The sequence below is a fragment of the Sciurus vulgaris genome, assembly GCF_902686455.1.
Source record: "Sciurus vulgaris genome assembly, chromosome: 14".
NCBI classification, from domain to species: domain Eukaryota; kingdom Metazoa; phylum Chordata; class Mammalia; order Rodentia; family Sciuridae; genus Sciurus; species Sciurus vulgaris.
The window spans coordinates 30168218-30186477 of NC_136475.1; the positions used below are offsets into that span (position 1 = coordinate 30168218).

Consider the following 18260-nt stretch of genomic DNA (forward strand, 5'->3'; position numbering starts at 1 on the left):
AAACTTATCCCTCTTCTTCACAGATAAGGAGATAATGTCAATAATTTGCTCTAGATTAAGAGCTAGCCATCAACTGAGAATCTAGGATTTGAACTGTGGCATTCAGACTTTGGAAGTAATGTTCACATGATAGAACAATGAGAAAGATTCAGGAAGAGCACTCAGTGGAAATTCACTCATTATCTCAAATTTTCCAGCCACCATCTTTCCCACTCCAGAGGAGGAGATATCTGCTTTTGCCACGTTTGGGATCTTTCCAGAGAAATTATTTACTTAACCCTAAAATGTATCTACCACAATTAATTCAATGATCTGCCCCACTGATTTGAAATGTCACCTTTATAGCATACTCAATTCCTATGTGTTTTGCATTATTCTCTTTAGAATGTGCCTAGCTTTTTTGCCCTTTATATTTACCATTTGTCCGGAATAATTATCTATTATGTTCATTGACTCTATGTTCCCTTTAGTTTAGTCTCCATATGAGTTCTAGTATCTCATCTAATCGCCATTTATGTTGCTCTTTTTTTATTGTGGAACAAAATATGTAATATAAAACTTGCCATTTCAACCACTTTTAAGTGGATAACTCCTTAGCATTAAGCAGATTCACAGTGTTATTCAAGCATTATCCACTATCCATCTCCAAATCTTCTCACCATCCCAAACAGAAACTCTGCATCCAATAATGAGAATTCCCCATTCCCCTCTCATGTTCTGTCATACTTTGCATTGCTTTTCCTAATGCCTTTTAGCCAGTTTTGAAATAGTGGGTTACATCTAATCTGCCTGGTCGGTTCTTTTGTGACTTGTTCTCATTGTCTGAGAGAATGCTACTCTTCCTTTTCTTGAAATACCTTTATATGGGATTTGGTTTTAATCTTTTCTTCTTATACATTTTTATGTGAAATGAGTTTTGTTTATAAAAGTATGATTGAGGATAAAGATTCTAATGTAATGGGACAACAGCTTCCTCCTCCTTTCCCTCTACCTCTTTCTCTGCTCTTCCCCTTCCTTCCTTCCTCCCCTACTCCTCCTGGTCTGCTTCCCCTGGTCTCCTTCTCCTTCTCCTCCTTCTTATTTCTATTCTTCTTGTAGTATTCAAAAACATGGTGGCTTGCTTTCTAAGAGTTTCTGGCTGGTTTCCACCTGCAGTTTTATCCTTTGTGTCTGTTGTTCTTCCCAGCAATTCCTCTTCTGTGTGTGGCCATGTTCTGAAAAGGAGCACTGGCTATTCATTTTTCAAGAGAGGAGAAGGGCTGGATAGTTTCAGCCCTTGAGATTCCATCATAGGACTCTTGTACTTACAGCTGTTCCTTGGTATCCACAGAGAATGCTTTCCAGGACCCCTCACAGACACCAAGATTTTCAGATGCTCAAGTCTTATGTAAATGAGGTAGTATTTCTATAAAGACTGCACACATCTTCCTGTATGCTTTAAATCATCTCTACTTATCATACGTAATACAACTTAAATGCTCTCTAAATCATTGTTATACTCTATTGATTAGGGAATAAAGACAAAAAAAATCTGTATAGTTTTAGTACAGATGTGATTTTTCTTATCCATGTTGTTGTCCTGAAGTTGGTTAAATTCGCAGATGCAGAACCTATAGATATACAAGACCAACTGTACTCACATTTTGATTGGCTAAAACCCCTCTACTGGCCTGCAGTACTTTCCAGGGAATGTCTGCTGGAGGTGCTAAAGCCTCTAGTCTCCCATTTCCTCTGCTGCAAGTAGGACTGCCAGGCATTTGCCAGTAAACGGATGAAACTGGAGATTATCACACTATGTGAAATAAGTCAGTCCCCACAAACCAAAGGCCAAATGTTCTCATATGCAGATGATAACACACAATTTGGGGGATAGGGAAGAATAGATGTTCATCGGATTAGACAAAGGAGAATAAAGGGAAGGGTGGGGTGGGAATAGGAAAGACAGTACAAGGATTCAGACATAACTTTCCTATGTTTGTATATCAATACATGATGAGTGTAACTCCACATCTTGTACAAAAACAAGAATAGGAAGTTATACTTCATGTATGCATAATATATCAAAATACATTCTACTATTATTTACAGGAAAAAGAACAAATAAAAATACTTTAAAAAACTTTTAAGTTAGAAATACAAAATGTGTAGTATCTGCTTATAAGCCAATTTATAAAATAAATATGTGAACCAAATATAAAATGATAAATTCCCTCATCTGAACTGCACCAAATAACCCTAAAATTTCTTATCTCGTTTAACTCTTTTGTAATTCTCAACCTTGGGATTACAACTTTTACCTAAAACAAAGATTTTGAATTATTAGGAAATAAATTATATAACTCACTGTTCACTAGCCAGAAACAAGGACAAAATATGTCTCAAATTAAACTTATTCTTCATGTACACATTTAATGATTAATTTTAACAAACACACATGTTAAAGATCTTTCCAAGCATGCATAAGAACTTGCTTTGTTAACTTGTCATTTTTCTTGCTGACAGGAAAGACCAGTCTTTCAAGAAACTATAGGTGGCACTCAAAACCACAGATTAATCTCAATGTTATGGTTTTACTGTAACCTTCTTCTGAAGGGAGAACTTCACCAGGTAATTCCTACTCCAAGTGAAAAAGAACATCATTTTCATCCAATAATAACGTACAAGCTTAAACGACTGCAATGCATTTGAGGCATTCCCCTACTTTTGAACTGGTTCATCCCATCTTCTGCTTTCCAAGTATTTACTTTTCAAAATCTGTCATTTTAATCATCCCAATGAATTCTCAGCAACCATTTTACCAGTGTGAACAATTTCTCCTTAATACACATTACATTTCTGCTTTCAGAATCCTTAGCGATGTTCTAGATAAGCTGTTGTAGTGTTGCAATTCATGCAGTTCACCTAGAATCCCCCTGAGTATCTTGTTCATCTTATAAAGTTGTTTGTCATGATGGCTCTAAACCCTCATCTATGAATAGAAGAAATTTTAAAATAAAATTAAAATAACAAATTATTTTTCTTTTTCATTGTAGGTGCACTAGCTAACAGATTCATAGGCATGGTAGCAAATATAGGCATCTAGGCTTTAGGAAATATCCTTCTAGCTTGGACTGCCTTCTGGAGAAGACTTGGTCCCTAATCATAATGGACGTTATCTCATTGTGTACCTTGGATATCACCACAATTGGCTAGCCCATCCATGTAATTGATTTTGGTAACAGTGAGACCTTTGTATCAGCATTATGTGAGCAACCAGGAATATGTATTGAATATCAACTGGGGTCACATATCAATGTAGGCACTGAGAAGAGAACTGTAAGCAACTCAGAAAATCTCCTGTCTCTCTGGACATCTCATTCCAGTGGGGACTGAAAGACTATAAACAACCCAAATCATATCAAACACTGGTAAAGACTATCAAGAAAGTTGAAACAAGACCAACTGATAGAGGGTGACTGGTAGCTCGTTAGAGTGGTTGGACAGAGAAGATCTCCTTGAGGAGGTGACATGAATGACCAAATGGAAACAGTCAAGTAAATATACTTGAAAAGCACCTCATGAAGTATGATCAGCTGTGCAAAGGTATTGAGTAGAACTGCAGATGTTTAGATGATGTGGCTGGAGAATAAAGAAAGCAAGAAGGAAAGTGGGAGGTGAGGTCAGAGAGGCAACAGTGGCTGAATCACTCTCCAATCCAGGGTAAGGAGTTTGAATTTTTAATCCCAAGTATCATGGGTGGTCATTACAGGTTTTGAAGTCCATGTGTTATGGAATCTGATTTTTGTTTTTCAAAGGATCATTAGTTGCTCTTCTAAGAATGCAGTGTATTGGGTAAGGAGTATGACCTTCTGTATTAGTGAGAGTGCCCCTCTGGGCATGGCACATATCACAGGAGTGAAAAGTAGGCAAGTGATATCTGCCTAGAATCTTCTTTGGTCTTGGCTCCCTCAGAATCATCTCTGGCACACTTTTAAAACATGCTAATGCCACATATCACATGAGGGATTTCATGTTGTATGAGACCCAGGATGCTGCCCAGGAATGAGAAGTACGAATGAGCAGGAACGCCCCCATATAATGGGGGCAGGTTAAAAAAACAACAAAAATATCTGTGTGCCAATTGATAATAATGGGTAAATTCATTGCTCCTAACCTGTTAACAGGTTCCTTGTGCTGGTCTTCATAATATGCACAACTTTGAGCATGACTACTGGCCAGAGACTTCTTGGGCCCACATTCAACAGCCTTCCATTGCTCTCCCAGTAACATGGTTTGATCTTCCCCCTTCAATCTAACTTAATTCCACTGCCTTCTTGCCTGGTCCCTTGTTGACTACTGGTACCTCCAAACGGGTTTTTTTCAATTATTTGGGATTGTCCTCCTGTAGTGGGTAACACACCCAGGCTCAGATACTAAACTACGGACACTGTGAAACTTAGTGCCTGGGAAAGGGAGAGAGTACTCCTCCCCTTTCCCCTGCCAGTTGGTTTTCAGGGAACCTAATTATCTCCATTCTCTTTTGGATTGTAAAGGACTTTCCCTAGGACCTAACCACTTTCCTTTGAAGTATAATACCCGCCCCAGACCTCTTGCAAGGCTCCAGGGCCCAAAGGTGGAGATTTATTTACCAAAGGCCTTATGAGAGGATTCCCCTTACAGCACTCTGCTTCTGTAAACATGCTTCTTACTTGAAAACTGTTACACACAATCATGTATCATTTTTGGAAACTTTCTGTACAACTATGTATTGTTTCAGAAAATTCATGACACTAGATAGCCTAAAACTGTGTGGAAAACTGGTAGGGGTACTCAGAATCAGAATCGGAGTGCTCACCTCCTCTGGGCCCACCAGCGTAGTATAAAGTTTGGTGTCTCCCACTCTTCCAGTGCCCTTTGCAACGTCTTGCCTGATTCCCACAACACTTTGAACTCCCACTTTGCATTTCTCTCAAGAACTCATATTGTTACCACACTGGGTCTCAAACATGGCTTCCATATGTCCCTAACACACAGGATCAAGAGGACAGGCTTATTTTCCTCACTGGCAGAGGCTCAACTTCATGGCAGGAAGTTCATGTTAATAACTCATTCAGCAGACACCTATGCTCTTACCACAGACACTGGGATGCTTCACATAAATTGTTTCCATGGTCTGAATGTGTAACACCCCATCCTCAAAAACATTCTGTTGTAGGACTACAGGTTATAGATTGGGGTTCTTATGGGAGAACTGATTGACACTGAATATAGAGCTTTGGGATGGAAATTATGAAACAGGGACAGTTTAGATAGGTTTTTAGAACTATTTTACACTCCTCTGTGTACTGGTCTGAGGGAGAATTATGACCTCCTGCCATGAGAATGGATTTGGGGCCAATTCAGGACACTATATGGAAAATAGGTCTGAATCAGGAGTGAAGGGATAATGGGTTACCAAAGCTTCAGCTGTTTACCACTCCCCTGCCATTTTGCTGCTGCCATTACTCTGCACCGCCCCCCTTAACCATTTTACAACCTAGATAATTATCCTGTATACATCCTCGTCAGCCACTGGTCCGATCATTATTAGCCTGGGACCTTCCACTGCTTAAGAACACCTCCCCGCCGATGTATCTCTCTCTCTCTCTCTCTCTCTGTCACCCTAGGGGGCCGACACTCTGCTCATCCACTTAATAATATCTCTTGTGTGAGTTCCTGTGTCTGGAGTGATTTTTCTGGGTGCTTTCAAGGAGACTCTTCAGATCTGGAACAGTGATAATCAATATAATAAATGAAAAATATTATCTATCTTAACATTTCCTTTCATAAGGAATTCTACCTCACAGTGTGTATTACATCCCTGTTTTATGTGTACCCATTCAAGTGCCTCACAGAACACATGTTATGTTAAATGTGAGAACTGTATGCTGCAACCTTGTGTCAGGCAAACTATATGGCAAAGTTCAGAACAAACTCTTAGGATACTCAAAAGGCCAATAGTCACCTTGTAAGCACCCAGAAACCACTCCGGATGCAGGAACTCATGCAAGAGAGTTTATTAAGCAGACAGACAGAGTGTCTCACTGCAGGGTGAGAGAGAGAATGTGTGCAAGAGAGAGAGAGAGTGAAAGCCAGGAGGAGAGTGCATGTAAGCAAGGAGGGGAGAGAGAGAGAATGGTGCAGGAACTTCTCCTAAATATTGGAATTTCACAGGCTAACAAGGAACCAATGACAGAGAAGGAGACGGGCAGGCTGACTAATGGACCAATAGCTAGCTAGGATGTTCACAGACTAACAAGCTAGGTTGTAAGATGGGAGGGGAGAAATGGCTGCAGCGTAGAGGTGGGGAGCAGCTTTATATTATACCAGTTTCCTGTAAAATTAGAAGAACCGAAGCCAGAACTGAGGACAGGCAGTTAGTGTAGAAATAGAGAATCAGGTCAAATCAAGGAAATGGAAGCCATGAAAGCCTTCTGCATCTGGAAGTTGGAGACTGACCCTGGAAGAATGTAATGTCAACGATCTCTGGAGCCCACTGATTACCAAATTTACCTGCCCTTATGGAGGACTACAGGCAGACAGTTGCTAATTAATGCCCCCTGGATCACTTTGGCCCTCCCTCTGCCCATCTGCTTCTCAGGTTTTGCATCTCACCTGCAAAACTGGGCCTAGTCGTGTAGGCAAGAAGGAAAGAAACAAGGGGAAAGGAACAGGAGAATAAAACCTATAAAAAGGACAAGATTTGCTCAACCCATGGATTCCGCCTTTGTGTCCCCTCCTTCCACCCAGGAGAAGTCTGTTTTCACTTGTCCTTAACAAAGCTTCTTACTTTCTACTCTACACTTGCCTCACAGTGCTACCCTGGTGTTATACTTCAACACCTGAGGAAACAGGACTCATCAGGTAAAAGGCAGTATCAGAACCATGACAGAGACCCCTTCAGTAGCATCATGCAGGAACTACTGTGGCACCTGAAACAATGTGTTAAATGAATTATCTGGAGGCTGATAGCAGGTACTGCTGCTGTGGCTGCCATCATCACCTCTGCCTCCACTGCAGTGGTGGCATTGCAACAGCAAGTCCAAACTACTCATTACCTTCCAAAAATCCATAAAATTTTTACTGAGATGTGGCAAGCTCAAGTACACATTGACTAGGAAATTTGGAGTGAACATCAACAACTAAAATTCAATCATGTCAAGAGCAAAAAATGAATCATTGCTTTGAACTCCATAGCCTTGGACAGCTAGACTGCCCTTTTGGGTTCCTTAAATATAGCAGTGCTGAAAGACATGTCCACTTGCAGGTGACCACTGTTAATGGGGCAGAGTACATCCCTGGTGTGGATTTATGGATTCAATAACTCTGAATTCAGATGCCTGCTGCCCTGGGGTGAAAGAGATACCAGAGCAGCTAAATAATCTTGAGGCACCAGCTATCTGGAGAAGGGAGATTTACTGCACAAGTGATGAATCCCAGTCAGGGCAGCTTCTCCACAGCCTCTTGCTTTTTGTTTACCTTGAACATTCCTTCCTCACATCAAATTCCTTTGGGGTGTTTCACTATAAATAAAGCATTCGAGGCCTTTCTCCTTTTGGTAGGTTCAGATCCATCAGGCATTTTCCACCTGTTAGCCCTTTCTTTCTTTCTTTTTAATTTATTTATATTGTAAACAAATGGGATACATGTTGTTTCAGTTTGTACATGGAGTATTAGCATACCATTTACATAGTCATACATTTACATAGGATAATGATGTTTGATTCATTCTGTTATTTTTTCCTTCCCTCCACCCCTCCCACACCTCTTTTCCCTCTATACATTCCCTCCTTCCTCCATTCTTGCCCCGGTTCTACCCCAATTATGTGTCATCATCCGCTTATCAGTGAGATCATGTGACCTTTGGTTTTTTGAGATTGGCTTATCTCACTTAGCATGATATTCTCCAATTTTATCCATTTGCCTGCAAATGCCATAATTTTATCATTCCTTATGGCTGAATAATATTCCATTGTATATATATACCACAGTTTCTTTATCCATTCATCAATTGAAGGACATCTAGGTTGGTTCCACAATCTGGCTATTGTGAATTGAGCAGCTATGAACATTGGTGTGGCTGTATCTCTGTAGTATGCTGATTTTAAGTCCTTTGGGTATAGGCCAAGGAGTGGGATAGCTGGGTCAAATGGTGGTTCCATTCCAAGTTTTCGAAGAAATCTCCACACTGCTTTCCAGAGTGGCTGCACTAATTTGCAGCCCCACCAGCAATGTATGAGTGTACCTTTTCCCCCACATCCTCGCCAAAACCTATTGTTGCTTGTGTTCTTGATAATTGCCATTCTAATTGGGGTGAGATGGAATCTTAGTGTAGTTTTGATTTGCATTTCTCTTATTACTAAAATGGTGAACATTTCTTCCTATGTTTGTTGATTGCTTGTAGATCTTCTTCTGTGAAGTGTCTGTTCATATCTTTAACCCATTTGTTGATTGGGTTATTTGTATTTTCGTGTAGAGTTTTTTGAGTTCTTTATAGATTCTGGAAATTAGTGCTCTATCTGAAGTATGAGTGGCAAAGATTTTCTCCCACTCTATAGGCTCTCTCTTCGTATTGCTGATAGTTTCCTTTGCTGAGAGAAAGCTATTTAGTTTGAATCTATCCCAGTTGTTGATTTTTGCTTTTATTTCTTGTGCTATGGGAGACCTGTTAAGGAAGTCTGGTCCTAAGCCAACAAGTTGAAGATTTGGACCATACATTTTCTTCCATAAGATGCAGGGTCTCTGGTCTGATTTCAAGGTACTTGATCTATTGTGAGTTGATTTTTGTGCAGGGTGAGAGATAGGGGTTTAGTTTCATTCTGTTGCATATGGTTTTCCAGTTTTCCCAGCACCCTTTGTTGAAGAGGCTATCTTTTCTCCATTGTATATTTTTGGCACCTTTGTGTAGTATGAGAAAATTGTATTTATTTGGGTTTGTGCCCATGTCCTCTATTCTGTACCATTGATCTACCTGTCTATTTTGGTGCCAATACCATGCCAGTTTTCTTACTATTGCCTTGTAGTATAGTTGAAGTTCTGGTATTGTGATACCCCTGTTTCAATCTTCCTGCTAAGGACTACTTTAGCTATTCTGGGTTTCTTATTCTTCCAGATGAATTTCATGATTGCTTGCTCTATATCTGTAAGGTACATCATTGGTATTTTAATTGGAATTGCAGTGAATCTGTGTAGCACTTTTGGTAGTATGGCCATTTTGACAATATTAATTCTGCCTATCCAAGAACATGGGAGATCTTTACATTTTCTAAGGTCTTCCTCAATTTCTTTCTTCAATGTTTTGTAGTTTTCATTGTAGAGATCTTTTACCTCTTTGGTTAGATTGATGCCCAAGTATTTTTTTTTTTTTTTTAGGCTATTGCAAATGGAGTTGTTTTCCTCATTTCCCTATCAGATGTTTCGTCACTTGCATATAAAAATGCTTTAGATTTATGCGTGTTGATTTTATAGCCTGCTATTTTGCTGAATTCATTGATGAGGTCTAGAAGTATTCTGGAGGAGTTTTTTGGATCCTGTAAATATAGAATCATGTCATCAGCAAACAGTGACAGCTTAAGTTCCTCTTTTTCTATTCGTATCCCTTTAATTTCTTTAGTCTGCCTCATTGCTCTGGCTAGAGTTTCGAGGACAATGTTGAATAGAAGTGGTAAAAGAGGACATCCTTGTTTTGTTCCCATTTTTAAAGGGAACGGTTTCAGTTTTTCTCCATTAAGAATGATGTTGGCCATGGGCTTAGCATAAATAGCCTTTACAATGTTCAGGTATGTTCCTACTATCCCTATTTTTTCTAGTGTTTTGAGCATGAAGGGGTGTTGTATTTTGTCGAACGCTTTTTCTGCGTCAGTTGAAATAACCATATGATTCTTATCCTTAAGTCTATTGACATGATGTATTACGGTTATTGATTGACGGATATTGAACCATTCTTGCATTCCAGGGATGAACCCCACTTGATCGTGGTGCATAATTTTCTTAATATGTTTTTGGATATGTTTTGCCAATATTTTGTTAAGGATTTTTGCATCTGTATTCATCAAGGATATTGGTCTAAAATTTTTTTTCCGTGATGTGTCTTTTCCTGGTTTGGGTATGAGGGTGATATTAGCTTCATAGAACGAGTTTGGTAGGGTACCCTCCTTTTCTATTTCCTGGAATATTTTGAGAAGTATTGGAATGAGTTCTTCTTTGAAGGTGTTGTAGAACTCGGGTGAGAATCTGTCTGGTCCTGGGCTTTCCTTGGATGGTAGGTTTTTAATGGCTTCTTCTATTTCATTGCTTGATATTGATATGTTTAAATTGTGTATGTCCTCCTGATTCAGTTTGGGAGGAGCATATGTCTCTAGAAATTTGTCAATGTCTTCACTAGATTCTATTTTGTTGGAATACAAATTTGCAAAGTACCTTCTCATTATGTTCTGTGTCTCAGTGGTGTCTGTCATGATATTTCCTTTTTTATCACGAATTTGAGTAATTTGAGTTTTCTCTCTCCTTCTCTTTGTTAATGTGGGTAAGGGTTTGTCTATTTTGTTTACTTTCTCAAAGAACCAACTTTTTGATTTGTCAATTTTTTGAATTGTTTCTTTTGTTTCAATTTCATTGATTTTAGCTCTGATTTTAATGATTTCCTGTCTTCTACTACTTTTGCTGTTATACAGTTCTTCTTTTTCTAGGGCTATGAGCTGTAATGTTAGGTCATTTAGTTGTTGACTTTTCATTCTTTTCTGGAATGCGTTCTGTGCAATGAATTTTCCTCTTAGTATTGCTTTCACAGTGTCCCAGAGATTTTGATATGTTGTATCATCGTTCTCATGACCTCTAAGAATTTTTTTATCTCCTCCCTGATGTTTTCTGTTATCCATGTTTCATTCAATAGCATAATATTTAGTCTCCAGGTGTTGGAGTAATTTCTGTTTTTTATTTTGTCATTGATTTCTACTCTCAGTCCATTATGATCTGATAGAACGCAAGGCAGTATCTCTATTTTTTTGCATTTGCTAAGGGCTGCTTTGTAGCATAACATATGGTCTATTTTCGAGAAGGTTCCATGTGCTACTGAGAAGAAAGTGAAACCGCTCATTGATGGATGGAATATTCTATATATGTCTGTTAAGTCTAGGTTATTGAATGTGTTATTGAGTTCCATGGTTTCTTTGGTTGGTTTTTGTTTGGTGATCTATCTAGTGGTGACAGCAGTGTCACCCAGAATTATTGTGTTGTGGTCTATTTGATTCCTGAAATTGAGAAGGATTTGTTTGATGTACAGGGATGCACCATTGTTTGGGGCATAAATATTTACTATCATTATGTCTTCCTGATTTATGGTTCCCTTAAGCAGTAGGAAATGTCCTTCTTTATCCTCTCTAACTTTGGCTTGAAGTCCAACTTTATCTGATATAGGAAAGGAAACCCCTGCTTTTTACTGAATCCATGTGTGTGGTAGGTTTCTTCCCATCCTTTCACCTTTAGTCTCTGGATGTCTTTTTCTATGAGATGAGTCTCTTGCAGGCAGCATATTGTTGGATCTTTCTTCTTAATCCATTCGGCCAGTCTCCATCTTTTGATTGATGAGTTTAGGCCATTAACATTCAGGGTTATTATTGAGATATGATTTGTATTCCCAGTCATTGGGCTTATTTTTGGTTTTTAAGTTGGCTTGGTTTCTCCTTTGAGTGGTTTTTCTCTAAGGTAGTTCCTCCCTTTGCTGACCTACATTGTTGTTTTTCATTTCCTGCTCATGGGATATTTTGTTGAGAACATTCTGTAGCACAGGTTTTCTATTGGTAAATTCTTTTAACTTTTGTTTATCATGGAAGGATTTTATTTCATCTTCAAATCTGAAGGTTAGTTTTGCTGGGTATAGGATTCTTGATTGGCAACCATGTTCTTTCAGAGCTTGAAATACGTTGTTCCAGGCCCTTCTAGCTTTTAGAGTCTGGGTTCGGCTGCTATCTGAATTGGTCTCCCCCTATATGTAATCTGATGCTTTTCTCTCACGGCCTTCAAAATCTCTTTATTTTGAATGTTAGGCATTTTCATTATAATGTGCCTTGGTGTGGACCTGTTGTGATTTTTTGTCTTTGGTGTTCTGTATACCTCTTCTATTTGATTTTCCATCTCATTCTTCAGGCCTGGGAAATTTTCTGATATTATTTCATTGAATAGGTTGTTCATTCCTTTGGTTTGTATCTCTGTGCCTTCCTCAATCCCAATAATTCTTAAATTTGGTCTTTTCATGATGTCCCATAGTTCTTGGAGATTCTGTTCATGATTTCTTACCATCTTCTCTGTTTGGGCAACTTTATTTTCAAGGTTAAATATTTTGTCTTCATTGTCTGAGGTTCCGTCTTCCAAGTGGTCTAGTCTTTTGGTGATGCTTTCCATTGAGTTTTTTATTTGGTTTATTGTTTCCTTCATTTGAAGGATTTCCATTTGGTTTTTTTTTCTATCTCTTTGTTGAAATGATCTTTTGCTTCCTGCAGTTGCTCTGTCAGCTTATTGGTATTATCATTCATTGCCTGCATTTGCTCTCTTATCTCATCCTTTGCTTCATGAATCATCTTAATCATGTATAATCTGAAGTCTTTTTCTGACATTTCTTCTAACATACTGTCATTGGATTGTATTAATATAGAATCTAGATTTGTTTGGATCATTTTCTTCCCTTGTTTTTTCATGTTGTTCATGTATCTTCCCCTCTAGCACTGCAGATCTGGGGTATTGCAGATTTCCCCCTATAGGCTTATAGTGGCCCTATAGGTTTCCAAAACCTTTTCTTTAAGGGGAGATTAATATTAGCAGTGCCCAATTCAGACACTATGCAATCCTAGACCAAATAGCCCCTTTGAGGACAATAACAAAATTGTCATAATAAACAGAATGAGTTCTAATTTTATCTTCAGTAAAACAAACAGATTTGCAATAAGTTCTGCAGTTTCTAATGGAGGACAAAGAGGATTAAGAGGAATGTAGAATGTGGCTGTTAATAGGATAAGAAAAGAATAAACAGAAGTTCTAGATAATAGAAAGGGTGAGAGTGTAATCAAAAGAAATTGGATGTTAGCATGCAAAAAAGGGAGAAAGAGACTCTGAGGGAACAGGTAAACAAAAGGAAAAGAGAGCAAGAAGAGTAAAGAAATAAAAACTTAAAATTTTTCAATAAGGAGAAAAAAGAAAATCTACAGTATAACAGTCATATAGTAATGAAACCTCCCAGAGTTCAGTAGCCTGATGCAGGAGAGGTACCTGACATTGAGCTTCTAGTCCCCAGCAGGCGCCTCAGGATGGGATTTGCCCCACCTAAAAATCAGAGCTACAGCTTCCAGGGTTATACAAGATGGCCACTCTGGCTTACAAATATGTTGGCAAATGGGGAGCTGCAGCTCAGGGTATGGACATGGCCAGGGAGGTCCTGGCAGTGGGGTGCATTTGGTCCAGCAGTGGTCCTGGAGTTCAGGTGTGTTTGGTGTACTTGCAGGATCCCAGAGGCCAGGTGCAATCAGTCAGTCTGGGGACCCAGTGTTATGGTGCAGTCAGTTGGTCTGGGGGTCCTGGCGGCAGGGAGCAGTCAGTCAATGTGAGGGCCCCAGAGGCAAGGAGTAATCGGTTGTGCTAAGGGATCCTGGAGACGGGGCTCAGTCAGTCTGGCCAGGGGTCCTACGGGGCCTGGCTATTGTCTCAAAATGGCGGCAGCCACATGTAATCAAACCTGCAGGTACTGTAACAGTGAACTTCCAGGCAACAGCAGGCAGCTGGTGCTCCACTGGCAGTCGGCAATCAGTTTGCTGACTGTTGTCGGACCATCAGGAGGTGAACCTCGTGTGTTGGGTGATGGATAGGTATAAGGCAGGCAATGGACAGGCCAGAGGCAGGCAAATGGCAGATGATGGGCGTCTGACAGTGAACAATCTGCACTCAAAAAGGTGTCGATATGCTGGCAACTGCAGGTGATTACAGCCGACAAATGGGGTAAACAGCAGGGGATTGATAAGCAGCAAAAACTGCCTCACCAAGAAACAGATATCCTCTGCCTGAAACAGGAGTTATGGAGTGACAAGAAACGCAGCCTCCCTCTAGTCTGCCATCTTGGATCTCTCCTCAGTTGAGAACGTTAACTGAAAGGGGTACATGAAGCACGTGCCACATTGTCTTGTCACAGTCCTACTGCTCAACCCCTGTGGCAGGGCACAGATACAGTTATTACATGTAAAAATATATTCCTTCATTGGAGGCATTTTCCTAACTGTAGAATAACTGGTGTTCTCAATTAATTCATTGAAATATCAGCATCAGAGCATCCCAGCTTCAATGACTTGCACTTGTTTTTGACCTGCACTTAAAACCGAGGTCGCTACATCTTTGAAATGTCAGAGACAATGTCCCGGGGCCCAAGGTCAGACCTGGTCCGGGTTCTTTAAGCAGTGGTAAAGGCCCTGCCCCACAACCTGCTACAAAGTAGCAGCGATCAGCCCACCAACTCCTTGGGACAAAAAGGCCAGGGCTCCACACCAGGCGCAGAGACCAGGAGGGCGGGGAGGGCGGGCAGGAGCAGCCGTTGCTTTCAAAAACATTTTTCATGTCTTTTGTATGGTTTCTTAATACTACTTTTCAGATTTTTATTTCCAGCCTACCCACACCTCCACAAGTTACTTATTCCCTCCCCGTGCAGGCAGTGGTTGAGAAATTATATGCCTAGGAGAACAAGTACAAGATTTACAAGTTGCTCAGACTTCAGTGTCACTCTGACATTCCCGATTTTGTATTACTAGAATTCCCTATAATGACACTGAGATTAATTGGCAAAATGTACATAATCACCTGAAGGGACTTGATCCTTTTCATAATAATTCTTTGGATGTGTTAAAATTACAGTCTCAGGTTCTAGCCATGGCTAATCCAAAAACTCCTACTTTTGATAATGAAGAAACTTGGGGCAGTTTAGCTGAAGGGATATCTTGCTCTAATCCTTTTAAATACTTTTCTACACTTGTAACCAGGCTACTAGTTATAACTATACTGTTAATTTTGTTCTGCACAGACTGTCAAGCTATGTGGAAATGATTGAACCATCAAGAAAATATGGTTCCTAAATTAATTGTGTTTACAGTGCTACAAAGGACCTGAACACATGAGATCATGGAAGTTGCGCCCTAAATTGGAATGGGACATGATGTCTTTGATTAAGAAGTATAGGGTCCCCAACTATGTTACCTGCTAAAATTGTTTTCCTAGCACTAGCAAATCAGTTAACCCTCACCTTTCTTATAATAAACTTTCTTCTCCCTATTCTTAATTTGTACACAATAATTTCTTAATGAGAGGACCTGCCCAGCACAAGCCACCTGCAGAACACAGTCTGACTTCCTGAAACTATAAAAGGGGGATTTTTCCTGAACCCAAAGTCTCTTCCCATAACCGTCAACCACAAGTGTCCTCATGCCCTCTTCTAGAACTCCAAAAGGAGTGGTCCCCCTACTTCACCCCTTCTCATCAGGAAATAGTCAAACCTGGTATCATCACCCCAATCCTTTATCCCTTTCAGAGTCTGGAAAGAAGGGTATGGAAATGACAACCACCAAAACAGTGGCCTGGGAAGAGGGAGAGGAAGAAAGACAAAAACATTGATAACATCAATCCTTTCCCAATACATCCTTTCCCAGTGACAAGACAATTTTGGGGAAGGAAGCAAACATCACCCAGTGAGAAGACTCCATGGAAATGGGCAAGCATCGATCATTTCCCAGTATATCCTTTCTCACAGACAGTACAGTGCACCTTCCCTTCTTGCCTTGTAAAAACACTGCCCAGAAAAAACAAATTTCTAGTATTTGCAACCTTTTTCCTGAATGCCCACATTCTGTTGAAGTCTTCAATGGCTAAGTCACCTCCCATGTGGTAACCTATATAAACCCAGACCCCTCCTGTAATCTTTAGCCATTTTCTAAGCAGAAAGTATGCCGGTTCAATGCCTGACTCCACCACTGCAAAGACTTTGCTGAATTCATGAGGTCTGCACAAGTCTCCATCATTTTGTGCTTACAACCTTAACCTGTAGGAGCGATGGGTTCCCTTGATTTCTATGAGAACATAGGGAATGATATGGCTTATGGATATTAAAATATGCTCTTAATCTCATATTACATTCCAGAAGTAAGCTTTCTGACATATGACACTGACCTAAAAAGAAAAAAAAAAAAAAAAAACCTGAAAATTACACATCATCCAACTGTATGTTATGCTGGCAAACTATCCACAATTTTTTCTCAGGTAAACATTATCCCATACACAACTGCCAAGAATACATATTTCATAAGAACTGGAAGAGATGGGGAAAATAGACCTATCAAAGCAAGATTTTTATATGAGCTTTATATATGAGGTATTTGCCCTGTATATGAGGTTGTCTTCCGGTGGGCTCTTGACCCACACTATCTACTCACTGTCTCTACAGACATCCCCAGATAGATCAATCCCGCCATCCTTAAAAGCTAAACACTGGGCTGGGGTTATAGCTCAGTGGTATAGAGCTTGCCTAGCGTGGGTGAGGCACTTTTATCAATTCTCAGATTCAATATAAATAAAGAAATTAAATAAAGGTCCATTGACAAATAAAAATGTGTTTAAAAAAGACAAAGCTTATCGCCAAGGAAAATGATTGAATCCATACATTTACCCCCCAATCTGTTCAGGCCTCATACATATATCATTACATCTCAGTCCTGACTTACTTTATCACAGTTACAAGAGAAGTTAGTGAAACAAGCACTCTCCAGGGGATCAAAACAAAAGCAATCTATATCAAGGTGGCCTGAACACAGACACACTTGTTCCTTGGGTGCACAGTATAATTTATCACAATGCTTTTCCCACATGCCTTTCTTTAATTTTCTCCAGAAATTCATCAGGTCAAGTTAATGCATGATGGTTCAAAATAAACAATCATCAATGGAAAAGCATGCAACACGTCTTACAAGGTTGGATTCCTTTAAAATATGACAAAAAGTGAGTTGAAAATCCAAAGCCTTTGGGAGCCATTCACAGTCTACAAATACACTGAGGGATGAAAATGAGACGTGACATAAAACAAAATAAGTAAAATATATTTAAGACCGATATCCTCACTGAATAGAATTCATGGCAGATTCTGGACTTTCTACCTAGTTACATTAAAAATACATATATATTGAGCCAGGCGCAATGCACACACCTGTAATCCCAGCAACTCAGGAGGCTGAGGCAGGAGGACTGCAAGTTCAAGACCAGCCACAGCAACTTAGCATGGCCCTAACCAGCATGGTGAGACTCTGTCTCAAAATAAAACACACAAATTAAAAAGGGTTAGCAATGTGACTCAGTAGTAAATTATCCCCAGTTTGAATTCCCAGGCACCCCTCACACAAAAAATGGAATTATCTGTTTTATTAACACATAATGAGATCAAAATGCGTTGCCTTGTTTCTGACAAAAGAAATTGAAAATCCATGTTACCCTTTTTTTTTTCTTTACACTCACTTTCCCTATATTCTATTAATGTTCTCTCTAACTATTCTCCTGGCCTTCCACCCAAGCATGGCTGACAAAGAATGTGAGAGGCCCAGGATTCTATAGTGGCTGTTTGCAAGGGGGAGGAAGATTCAGTAACTGCCACACTGGATTCACTTACAAAAGAAGAGAAAAAGAATCCTCAGTGCCTCTTGCATATGAAAGAACCCAAAGGCAGGATGTCTATGTGACCCAAGGAGCCATCCAAGGCAAATGATAGTGAATGAAGCACAACCCAAGTCCAGAACAGGGACATTTTACAGTGAGCCTCTCTTCCACCTCTCCAGTGTTTGATTCTAATGTTCAGAGTGCATTTTTCAAAGAATTGAGTCACAGAAAACAAGACCTGTGCTTTTGGCAGTCAAAAGATAATAATATTCATGAGTATAAGACTGCAAACTCAAGGCTTGTCCATGAAACAATGTCTACAATGAAGAGGGGTGGGAGGAGGAGAGCAGAAGAGAGTTATGATCCAACTTGGCCCAGCATACCCCAGCCCAAGGAATGTAGGATTCAAGAAAACCTAAAGAAAAACTTGCACCTCCTCATTCCCTACAGGGGGCAATCAAAGAACGTCACCCTATTCTTAGGTTATGAAAAAACTCTTTAGTGCTGAGATTGTGGCTCAGTGGTAGAGTGCTCACCTGGCACATATGAGGCACTGGGTTTGGTCCTCAGCACCACGT

General features: G+C 39.8%; 1 long non-coding RNA gene across 1 annotated transcript in view; it reads right to left on the reverse strand.

Annotated features, from left to right (window-relative positions):
• Positions 1 to 18260, reverse strand: part of LOC306644473 — a 178830-nt gene that overhangs the window by 127861 nt on the left and 32709 nt on the right. The window lies entirely within an intron of this gene.